Here is a 12,586-nt window from a genome sequence, read left to right on the forward strand (position 1 = left end):
AGTCAAGAAACATGTTTTAAGCACCTACTGAATGTTAAGTGCTTGTGATACAAAGAAAGGCAAAAGATAGTTTCTACTCTTGAAGATCTCACAGTTTATAAATATTTACATTGATAAATATAGACTTAGAAATATTTTTGTTTGTGCTAATTATATCAAGCCTCAGTATATTACAGAGCAACTTCAATAAGATGCATGATTTTTTCAAAATAGATCATCAGCCCAGGAATCCATATAGGTAAAGTTAAATGGATTAAAAATGTTTATTATACAAATTTATGACATACAATTGGAAAGCTGAGACATACATTGAAGGTGTTCAGTGAGTCAGGTCCAAAATTGATCAGGAATGAGTAGGGGTGAATTACATTTGGGAAATTGTGTAGTTATTGTTCGGTCGTGTACAACTCTTCATGACCCCATTTGGGGTTTTCTTGGCAAAGATACAGGAATGGTTTGCCTTTTCCTTTTTTCCAGCTCATTTTATAGATGAAGAAACTGAGGCAGATAGGATTAAGTGACTATCCCAGGGTCACACAGCTAACATGTGTCTGAGGCCAGATTTGAACTCAGAAAGATTAGTCTTCCTGACTCCAGGCCTGACACTCTATCCACTGAGCACCTAATTGCCCCATATACATTCCTTAGCAGGGCCAGCTAGGTGTTGCAGTGGACAGAGCACTGGCCCTGGAGTAAAGAGGACCTGAGTTCAAATCTTACTTCAGACACTTACTAGCTGTGTGACCTTGGGTGTCATGGTCCTCTTCTAGAACAAAGGACAAACAATAATAATTCCTTAGCAAAGACCTAATGTTCTATTTTATAGATAAGGCTAGGCATCATGTCAACTTTAAAAACCTTTGTAGTAAACAATATTCCAATATTTGATTTAAGGTGTATGTTAATTGTTTTAACTGGGTAATGAAATAACTTCATGCAATTAAATTTTATTTATCCTGAGATTATCCATAGGGAAGAGTGGCTATTATGCAATATATGAATAAGCTATTGCAGAATAGAAAGCTAGAGAGCTAGGGAGCGTCTTTTCTGCTAGATGAGGTCAGATAATATAACGAATCCCTCAGTGATATTGTTTGTATGCTGCCTACTCTATGTGCTAAAAATAATATGGACTTAGGTAAACTCTTAAGTGTGAATCATTCATTCACTCAACAAGCATTTGTTAAGCACTCACTATATGCCAGGCACTGTGTAAGCATTCAGGATGCAAAGATAGACTGAAAAAGCCCTTTCCTTTAAAGAGTGTATATTCCACTAGGGGAGGAATGTATGACACATACAGAGACCAGGCAATACCAAGTTCTTGCTGAGAGAACTCCAGCAACTTGGGAGAACCAAGGCAGACTTTATGCAGGAAATGACACTTTCTCTACCCCTTGAAAAATGCTTGGGGTTCTAAGAGGCAGAAGGGAAAAGGGAGGGGCAGCTAGGTGGCGCAGTGGATAGAGCACCAGCCCTGGAGTCAGGAGTACCTGAGTTCAAATCCGGCCTCAGACACTTAATACTTACTAGCTGTGTGGCCCAGGGCAAGTCACTTAACTCCAATTGCCTCACTAAAAAAAAAAAAAAAAAAAAAGGGAAAAGGGAGACTGTTTTAGAAGGTAGTGATGTGGGGGATGGAGTTAATCAAATTGATCATGAGGCATCCCAAAGAATTACAAGACTTAGTGACTCAGTTTCCCAAGTTTTATTGAAAGACTGCTGACCACAGGGAGAGCACCATGGAGATAGGTATCTTGAATAGGGGGATGAAAATGGTTATATTTATAGTGAGAAAAAGTAAGTTATCTCCTCATTATCCTAATCTCCTCCTTGTGGGAGGTTCATGGGAGGGCTTATGCTCATTTGGACTTCCTGGGGTCCTAAGACAACCTCTGAGGTGGGTACCATTTTCCTTGGAGGTGTGTTTTTGATCATAAGGTGAACCTAAGGACACATTTGGCCTTCTCTGAGAGTGTTCCTAAAGACATGCTTAAACTTGTCAAAGCCGGAGGGTCTCTGTGTTCATGATCTCTCTTTACTTAGACCTGTCATTTCGGGATATTGATGGCCAGTAATGGTTAATGGTCCCTAGTTACAGTCTCTGTTGCTGGTGAGGGTTGGTAGGGACAAACTGGTTTGGTTAGTTTCTCTGTTAACCCTTTTAGGCATTATTCATAAGGACTCAAACCTCAGTTTCTCTGTTAACCCCTTTTTGCCTCCTCTATCAGTAGGAAGATAGGAGTGAAAAGGCATCGAGATAGAAGCTTGTCATCTCTGGGGAACAGCAAATCAACCAATTTGCCTGGGCTAATACAGTGTGCCAAGGAGTGATATGCAGTGAGCCTGGAAGGGAGGCCCAGAGGTAGCTTAGGAATGGCTTTAAAACAGAGACGATGGGGCAGCTAGGAGCACCGGCCCTGGAGTCAGGAGGACCTGAGTTCAAATCTGGCCTCAGACACTTAACACTTACTAGCTGTGTGACCCTGGGCAAGTCACTTAACCCCAATGGCCCCACAAAACAAAAACAAAAACAGAGGTGCTACATGATCAGCAGAAAAGTTGGTGTCTTATCCTAGAGCTTCTTGAGCGAGGAGAGTGATGGGGCAGTACTTCTGCTTTATACTGATGGATTTGTTAGCTATGTGGAACATGGTTCAGAGAGAAACAGAGACTAGAAGTGGGAACAGGAGGGAGCTACATCCAGGATTGTCACATGTGCTCATTATTCCAAGCTGAAGAAGACCATGATGTCAGGGAGGTGATGTCATGACTTGCTGTGAATTGGATTGAGGTGAGGGAGGGCTATGCAAAGTCACCTTCCTCAATCTCTCCTCCAGAGCCATCTGGGTCCAGTGGCAAGATATACATGAGGACAACTTGAAATGTGGCCTGGTTGCATTGGGAGACTTTGGCCTTAGCTAAAAAGTCTTTATCAGGTCTCAGTTTGCCCGAGGCAATGCCCCTTCAGTGATTAAGGATAGGTAAGAAATAAGGGAAGAATGGCCTCTTTTACCTAGTCTAAATCAATCAATGAATTGGGGAGGGGAAGACCCTCATAGTTTCTGGTGCTGTTTACACTCTGAGCCATCCAGAGACCAAACCATGGCTAAATGAGGCTTGTATCTAACCCTAGGGCTGGGCTGGAAGAGCTGCCAGGAGGAGCTGCTTTCCCTTTAGGCCTCCTCCTTTACCCCGCCCTAACCCTGCTCAGACCCCATCAGGCAGCTGGTGGGGAAGAGTGACATGACCGCTCTCACCAACTGGATACATTGGGAGTCATCAGTCCTGGTGAGATAGAAGATCACTGGTCTTTACTGTCATGGGGTCCTATGGTCTTTGCCACTTGCTTTAAGCTACTCTTCTAGGAACTGCTGACTCCCAGTTACATACTGAAGACCCCAGGCCCTGCTCCCCTCCCAGCAGCTGAATTCTCTTGTATGTGTTGTCTCTTCTGATTAGAATGAGTTCTAAAAAGCTGCACCATCTCCTTTTTTTCTGTTTATAGCCTCAGTGCTTGGCACATAGTGATTTTTAAATAAATACCTTTTCATTCATTCACCCCAAGTTTATACTAAGGTGGTAGCTAAAATACCTTTTGTTTTCATGGTGTTTTATATTTTGTATTGGCCTTTTGCTTGTCTTGATCCTTGTACAGTTTTATAAGTTAGGCAGAGTTGATATTATCACGTTTGTCAGTGAGGAAACTGAGGCCTAGAGAATCTGATTTGTGCAAGGGCACCTACGGGATAAAGCTGAAATTCGAATCCCATCTTCCTGACTTCTCTGGGAAAATCCTTACAAGGGTTTATGACTCTAGCACCTCAACTCACCCTCAATTACATTTGCCCTGTGACTGAAAGGTGGAGCAGTAAGCTCCTCCCAGAGTCTTCGTTTTATATGCCTTCACTTGCCAGTCTTGACATCACCTTCCTGATGTTACTGGTCTTTGAGAATGAAGGATAAACAATAACTCTTGGTACAGTGCCTGACACATAGTAGGCATTTAAAAAATGTTTGTCGAATCAAATTGGATTGAATATATCAAGTTGTCCCTACCAAATTAACTCAGTCCTGTCTGTGTTAAGCTTTTTGTAACATTCCTTAAATAGTCCTTCCTACTTTATTCACCTTCACCTTTTAATTTCCCAGGATCTTTGTTTGCTAGAGTCGGACTAGATAACCGCAGAAATTCCTTCTAGATCTCAGGCCTGTGATCTCCTTTTCTTTCTTTCTCAGTTCTTTACCTCCATGTCGCCCTTCTTCCCCTTCTGAACTCACACACCAGCCTCCAAGTTTTAAAGAGTAACACACATTCAGCTGCTTGCTCTTAACATAATATTTTATTGCATGCTTTTTCTCTTTGAGGAATTTAAATATTAATCCATAACGAACATTTAAATTCCTGCTACATGAAGAGTATTAGGGTTAGTAAGGGACAAGATCTCCATAGACTCGTCACTGTTATTGACTACGGATGCATGGGTGGTGGAGAAGGATATTTCCTTAGAGGGAGTTTCAAGTTAGGCTAGTTAAAGCAGAAATTTGATCAGATAAAAAAAGGAGGATTCATTCTGTGCCTATGTAACATTGTCTGAAAAAGGTCCAGGTACTTGAGAGTGTAGGGCATGTTGAGATAGGAGTGGGGAGCTGCACCAGCCTTACTTGGCTGGGAAGAGTATATGTAGAGGAGTTATATGAGAGTTACCTAGATAGAGTAGCACTAGATTGTAGAAAGCCTAGAATGCCAGGCAGATGAGTTTCAACTTTACTCATTAGACAAAAGAGAGTCACTCAATTTTTTTTTTTCATTTGATACTTTTTTTTGAGTGGGTGAATGGTATGACTTGATAAGTAAGAGAAGCTATTTCAGCTATGGAATGAATGATGGCGATAGAAGAACTGTAAGAAGGTTATTGCAGGAGTGCCGGTGATGAGGATTTGTCCCCATGGGTGGCCATCATAATCCAGAGCAAAGGAGAGGCAGTAAGGGATATTGCAGAGATGGAATCTATAGGGTTTGGTCCCTTTGCCTGGGAGAATTGGGGGGGAGAGGAAAGAGTCAAAGATAAGCTTCAGGTCATGAACATGGGAGACTGTGTGAATGTCGGGTCCACAAATGGTAATTGAAGTCAGACAGAAATGGTGCCGTTACACTTTGCTAAACATTATTAATTAACCTTTGTATGAAGGGGCAGAATAATATGACATGCTTCTTTGAAAAGGATGCATGCAGGATTCAAAAATGGTAAAAAATATTTCAATTCCTATAGAAACCCTTAAAAATCATAAGCATTTAGGTTATCACTAATTTCTTTTCCAATATTCTTATCAACAGGACAGAGTGGAGTGCTTGTGTTTCCAGCACTATCAAGACCAGTGAAGGTCGGTATTACACATTCATGTTAACAATGGTGCTGGTCTTCTGTGGTATACATAAAGGTGAACATAAATGGCCAATGAAGAAGCTTATGTGCTAGGCAGTTATCCATGAGGCCTGTAGTCTCGAGAAGAAAAGATTTCACTAAATGTGATGGGATCAGGCAGCACTAGGTGGTACAAAAGACCAGTGGGTGAAAAGCCTCAAAGTACAGTAGTTTTCATTCTTATACAGAAGCTTTGCCTTCATGTATTATAAAATTGCTTACTGTGATTAGTACTTGAAGCATTTCATAGCAAATGTGAAAATGATTTTTCTAAATTTTAAAGAAGTACTTTTTAATAAGAGATTTTGACAGATGAGGTTTAGGGATCATGTGGCTACTATATAGATCTATTTTCAAAAAATCCTTTAATTTTTTTCCTTCTGTCCTTGGTTTCCAACTTTGCTAGGAGTTATTTGGGAAAGGGGTTACCATACTCTATGAGCAGTGGCCACTTTGAGTAAAGTGGGAGGATGAACAAAGCCAGGTATCTCTTTTTTTGTTTTGTTTTGTTTTTTTTGTTTTTTTAGTAAGGCAATTGGGGTTAAGTGACTTGCCCAGGGTCACACAGCTAGTAAGTGTTAAGTGTCTGAGGCCGGATTTGAACTCAGGTACTCCTGAATCCAGGGCCAGTGCTCTATCCACTGCGCCACCTAGCTGCCCCAGCCAAGTATCTCTTACATAGTAGATCAAATGCTACACTTAGACACTGGAAGATCTGATTTCAGATGCTGCTTCACACAGTTCCTAAACTGTGGGACTCTTGGCAAGTCACTTTGCTTGTATTTTTTTAATTGCAGAGGCAAATTGGAATGACTTTTTATACAGTTATTTTTAGGTTGAATATTTTCTCACTAATAATCTGAGTTCTGAGTTTTTAAAAAATCGTTTTTTAAGGGTTACCCTAAAGACTAAGTGTTTATGCCACCTGATGACATTATCTTTCTTGCCTAATGGAAAAGTGGCAATTATTGCCTTTAAAATATTAGGATTTAGGGGCAGCTAGGTGGCTTAGTGGATAGAGCACCGGCCCAGGATTCAGGAGTACCTGAGTTCAAATCCAGCCTCAGCCACTTAACACTTACTAGCTGTGACCCTGGGCAAGTCACTTAACCCCAATTGCCTCACTTTAAAAAAAAAAACAAAAATGGGGGGCGGCTAGGTGGCGCAGTGGATAAAGCACTGGCCCTGGATTCAGGAGCTCCTGAGTTCAAATTCGGCCTCAGACACTTGACACTTACTGGCTGTGTGACCCTGGGCAAGTCACTTAACCACCATTGCCCTGCAAAAAAGAAAAAAAAACCCGAAAACTAAAATATTAGGATTTTTTGAAAAATACTTGATAGGAAATAATTTAGGACGCAAGGATGTTATTGTTTCTCCTGCAAGGAAATTCTTAAATGAGTTGTGATGACTTAAAAAACTAGAATTGCTCTTGGAGATTTTACATTGTCAGGCAATAAATGGTTTGGGTATTGAATTGTCATTTCTATCAGTCAGTGAAAGTAAGGCTTTGCCATTCAGTGTTTCACAGGAAAATTGTGAAGCTAAGGGAGAAATTCCACCTTTTTTCTGAAGTGTATAACTCAGCTTGCCAGTCTTTTTCTTTTTCTTTCTTTTTTTTTTTTTTTTGGTGAGGCAATTGGGGTTAAGTGACTTGCCCACAGTCATACAGCTAGTAATTGTTAAGTGTCTAAGGCCAGATTTGAACTCAGTCTTACTGAATCCAGGGCCGGTGCTCTATCCACTGCGCCACCTAGCTGCCCCGCCAGTCTTTTTCTTATTGTCGTTTGGATGCAGTGTTGGATTCTGAGTTTTCAGTGGTACTGCAAGTTGTGGTGGGTAATTTAGGAAGACTTCTGATATAAGCAAGTGACAGATTGTAGCTCTGCCATAAAAAAAGACTAAACTACCTAAATATGGAGAATATGAAAAGGTGTGCTGTTAGATCAGGGGTTCTTCACCATTTTTGTGTCATAGCCTTCTTTGACAGCCTGGTGACGTCTGTGGACTCCTCAGAATCCTATTTTTAAGTGCATAAAATGAAATACATAAATTTTGCAAGGAAACCAATTATACTGAAGCATAATTATCAAAATAACGAGAGCATGGGCCCCAGCTTAAGAGTTCCTGACCTACATGGAATCCATAATGAAATCATGGATCCATGACGTTTTTGTTTTTGTTTTTTTTTAGTGAGGCAATTGGGGTTAAGTGACTTGCCCAGGGTCACACAGCTAGTAAGTGTGTGTTAAGTCTCTGAGGCCGGATTTGAAAACAGGTCCTCCTGACTCCAGGGCCGGTGCTCTATCCACTGCACCACCTAGTTGCCCCGATCCATGACGTTTTAAAGTGTAATTTATGTGAAAGTGTTTAAAATCTATGGAAGGGATGTTGAGGTCTTTTAAATAGATGTTCTGGATAAATTCAAGCAAATAATCATTTTTGTTAGTTTTCATTGTGATTGCCTGACATTAAAAGTGACTTTACTGTTCAAAAGTTGAGGACTCTTCATTGAATAATAATACTGGGATATGAGAACATGTTCCTTTCACAGAGTTCAAAGAAACTTGACATCACATGTATCATCTGTTTTTTAAAAATATATAATGGGGGCAGCTAGGTGGCGCAGTGGATAAAGCACCGGCCCTGGATTCAGGAGTACCTGAGTTCAAATTCGGCCTCAGACACTTGACACTTACTAGCTGTGTGACCCTGGGCAAGTCACTTAACTCTCATTGCCTCGGGAAAAAAAAAACAATAAAAATATATAATAGGTATTCCTCTTCATGGATCGGGTCTCTGATTTGAATTTTTCCAACTTACATAAAATAAACCACCTTTTTGTAAAGTGGGACCCCAATTTTGGTGGGAAAGGATGATGAATAGCTGAAATTGGTGATAATGTCCCCTTCGTGTTTAAAAAAATACTTTTTAAGGGTTACTCTAAAGAGTATTTGACAAATAGTGGCAAATGTGTGTATTTAAGTCTTACGTCAGTTTTTTAGAAATACCAGTCATAGGTAAATATTCGTTTTTTGAGGAGTACAGGGCTAATATATTTCCCAGTAGAAACTGTTATAGTAATGATACCTAAATAGCATAGACCATTTGTCATGAAATAAGTTTTTTTTTAAACTCTACAGTTTTCACGTTTTCTTTTTAAAAACATTGGAAATCTGTTTGCTAAACCAGAGTAAGAAAAGGGCAGAACCACATATGATAAATTTAGTGTGCCAAGGGAGAGTGTTCCATGATGACCAAAAAAAAAAAAAATGAAAGTGAATTTCTTATGTGTTTAGTAAACAACCTCAGAATTCACCTAAAGTTTTGAGCCGTGATTTTATGTTGGAGGTAAATACATAACTTCCCAAGGTGAGTATTTTGAAGGACAATAGTTGTTTAGATGCATACACTCTAGTATGTTTGTGTCTGTGTTTGAGTCTCATTACTTCATAGTTAGATTGCCTATTTGAGCTTTAAAAATGGTTGATTAAAGAGAGAAAAGTATTCTCATGGTGGTGCAATGTAGTCTTAGGAGGTAATATACGATACTTATGGCTGGGATGGTAAGACTTTTTCATAGGTTTTGGGCCTGAGTCCTCAGCACTGTGTGTCTTTGAGTTTGGCCGCCATTTAAGCAAATGATCTGAGACTTGGACAGGGTGAAACAAAACATGATGACAGAGCAAAGGCTGGAAAATTGACTTTTACCTTGTGCATTTCAAAGGCAGATCTTGGATTACAAGAGGGCAAGGTAAAGCTGCCAGTGATGATGACATGGCAACTTAAGGTAGCAGAAAGATTTCCTACTTTATAATTCAGGGAAAAAAACACCACCACCACCACCACAAAGCTAGCCATTTGGTCCTTATTACCTCTGTCTGTTACAGAAGAAAAAAAATGAGTTAACAGAGCAGTAAAACAGACCTTAATTCCATTCTGCCATTGCTTAATACAGGGATTATAGATCTACCATATATGTCAGAATTGATCATTTTGGGCTTGTTGATTTAGTCCAAATACTGCACTACTAGTGTAGGCCACTACATTTTTGACTTCCCTTTTATGCATGTGATCCTGTTTGATTCAGGCTATAAGTCAAATGTTCTATCCCTCCAGTGTAATTTGCCCAGCATCTCTTTGCATCATAAACTGCATCAGTTATACGTGACAGTCATGGCCTTCTGAGGACCTCTTCATTTCTCTCAACTCCACAGTGATCTAAGAATTCTGATGTTGGTATTTACAGAAGAACAGAAGCATGTGGTCCTCCAGTGTGCTCTGGAAATAATGTTGTGCATAATCTTCCTGCATAATTGCACGCCAAATGAAAAGACATCCTTGGATCAGTTTTTCCAGAAGCCATCAGGTGACCCTAAGCCTCTCAAAGAAGTCTCCTCCAAGATACCTGTCAAAATTTACCCCCAAAAGCATTCTCAGTGCCATGACCCTGATAGGAGTTCTTTCATCCTTTGATTTGTTGCAGTAATCAGAGACAAATTTAAAAAAGAAATTCAGCTAACAGCTTTGTATGGAACACTGATGCTGTATGTAGAGTGTACTGTGCATGTATTTAATGACTACTGCCTTTAAAAATTAGTTGATATGCACTTTTAAAAGCTTTATGTTGGTATTTGCATTAATTTCTGAATTCCATTCAATGTATTAAATATCAATTACTTACCATGTGTAAAGCAACATTCTTGGTGCTGGAGAAGATAAAAGGTTCAGATTAAGGCATGGTCACTAACCACAGAACAATAAAAAATACATTTGGGCCTGAGTCCTCAGCACTGTGTGCCTTTGAGTTTGGCCGCCATTTAAGCAAATGATCTGAGACTTGGACAGGGTGAAACAAAACATGATGACAGAGCAGGGCAGCTAGGTGGCGCAGTGGATAGAGCACTGGCCCTGGAGTCAGGAGGACCTGAGTTCAAATCCAGCCTCAGACACTTGACACTTACTAGCTGTGTGACTCTCGGCAAGTCACTTAACCCCAATGGCCTCATTTAAAAAAACTACATTGGCTATCAGTTCTCAAATTCAGGATACTGCTTATTATTATTATTCTGGAAAAAATAGACTCTACATAAATAATGTTGACTTAAAATCCCCTTTCCAGGAATGTAACCTGCTGGCAATGAAGGGAGTCCTTGTACTTTTTCAGTTTCAGTTGAATATTATTCGGTATTTTAGTTTTGCTTTTCGTAGATTTATTCATACATATGATAAACTTTTGAGAAGCCATGTTCTCTTCCTTATTAAAGAGTATGGGGGCAGCTAGGTGGCACAGTGGATAGAGCACTGGCCCTGGAGTCAGGAGGACCTGAGTTCAAAGCCAGCCTCAGACACTTAACACTTACTAGCTGTGTGACCTTGGGCAAGTCACTTAATCCCAATTGCCTGACAAAAAAAAAAAAGTAATTTCCTTATTAAAGAGTATGGAGAGTAATTTTCTCAATGTCTGTATGACAAGAGAATTATTTACAAGAAAGAAATCAAAATTAAATCAACACAACAGTTCTTGGCTTCTTCTTTTGGAGAGCCTTAAAATAGACACAAAACCATAGTTGGTGACCTGGGGCCAGAGTGCAGAAGCTTGGGAGAAGAGATTCAAGGAAGCATTTTTTTTCTGGTGAGTGGAGGCCTCTTAGAGTTCTCTCTCTACTTGTGGGCACTTTTTCACTTCTTGTGCTCTGTTGGATTGAGCTCACCTCGAACCAAAGTTTGCCTTCTGCACATTGTGCCAATACCATAGGGCTATCCCCAGGGTTCTGCCAAGTTATATTCAGTGGCTGGAAGAGCACAAAATAAATACTCCCTTTGTATCTGCATATATGCTCCAGTGCTATAATTTATTCACAAGCAGTTTTCATGTTAAAATGTTATTGCTATCCTTCAAGCTTTCTGTTCTGGCTCACTTACGTCTTTCTGTCATTATTCCTGACACAGATCCCTTCAGCATAGAGTAGAGAGCCTCAGCCAGAGGCAGTCCAAAGTGGGATAATGAAGGTCACAGAGAACCTTGACTGGGTTACTTACTATTTGGAGAACATTGGTATGTTCATTTAGCTCAGAGGTCACCTCGAGCAGTGAATCCAAACCCATTTTGAGTAGACAGCATATTGTTCTTTGTCTCATCTTGCCATCTTTTTATTCCATTTCCAAAGTGATTAGTAGTGTATTTTTTTTAATTAAAGTGACTCCTGTCATATCAAAAAGTTATTGTATTGACCCAAAAGGCTATTCACCACAAGACTTTAATGGAAAAGATGTAGGCATTGTGATTGATTCTTTTAACAACATTTACTATGTGTAAAGAATATACAATGTTGCTTAGCAGTTGGGGAGATGGAAAGACAAATAAGATAAAGTCCCTGCCTTCTGGTAACTTATAATTTAATAGAGGGAAATAAAACACATACAAGTAACAGTAAAATAAAATCATGACAAATATTGTCTTTTTTTTTTTTTTGCAGGGCAATTGGGGTTAAGTGATTTGCCCAGGGTCACACAGCTAGTAAGTGTCTGAGGCTGGATTTGAACTTGGGTCCTCCTGAATCCAGGGCCAGTCCTCTATCCACTGCACTACCTACTTGCCCCCCAAATATTGTCTTTTTAATAAATGATACAGAAATAGCCACAACAAAGTTTGTGAGTTCAGGGTGCACAGATAGGTAACATTTTAGAAGTAATTTCATAAAAGGAAACTGGGAATCACGTTTTTCAGAAGGAGGTATATATTTTTTTCTTCAAAACTCTTTTACATTTCTCTATCTAGAGCCTTGCCTGTTTATCCCTCTTTTCCTGGCTCAGCATGTTTCCTCCAAAAACATGGTGACTCAGTTTTTAAAATTACTTTTGGCTGTAGCCATCTAGTGATAATCAAGGGTAACCTGACAAAGCACTTGGCTAATTCTGAACTGCTACCACTGGTTCTTAAGGGCAGAGAGGTCAGTCACACCAAGTGACTGCCCAGGCTTCTTCCTGCAGCTGTACCTTCTGTTCTGTCATCTCTGATAGTTCCTCTGACCTAAAGAAGTCAAGCAGAGCAACTTGTGTTTGTCATACCATTGTTAGAAGGAATTTGAAGAGTCAACAGAACAGAGAGATTTGCCAAAGTTTTTACCTGCTGTGTAAATTTTTACATGCTCAGTGTG

The 12,586-nt window shown here is 39.9% G+C and overlaps 1 long non-coding RNA gene across 1 annotated transcript in view; it reads left to right on the plus strand.

The window, feature by feature from the left end:
* LOC122732340 overlaps positions 1-10,141 on the plus strand; it is a 49,756-nt gene extending 39,615 nt beyond the window's left edge. Inside the window, exons 2-3 of the long non-coding RNA XR_006353617.1 lie at positions 5,339-5,385; positions 9,644-10,141. This is a non-coding gene — a long non-coding RNA (uncharacterized LOC122732340). The remainder of the gene's footprint in view (positions 1-5,338; positions 5,386-9,643) is intronic.
* The last annotated feature ends 2,445 nt before the right edge of the window (positions 10,142-12,586 follow it).

This window comes from Dromiciops gliroides, chromosome 6, assembly GCF_019393635.1.
Source record: "Dromiciops gliroides isolate mDroGli1 chromosome 6, mDroGli1.pri, whole genome shotgun sequence".
Lineage (NCBI taxonomy): Eukaryota > Metazoa > Chordata > Mammalia > Microbiotheria > Microbiotheriidae > Dromiciops > Dromiciops gliroides.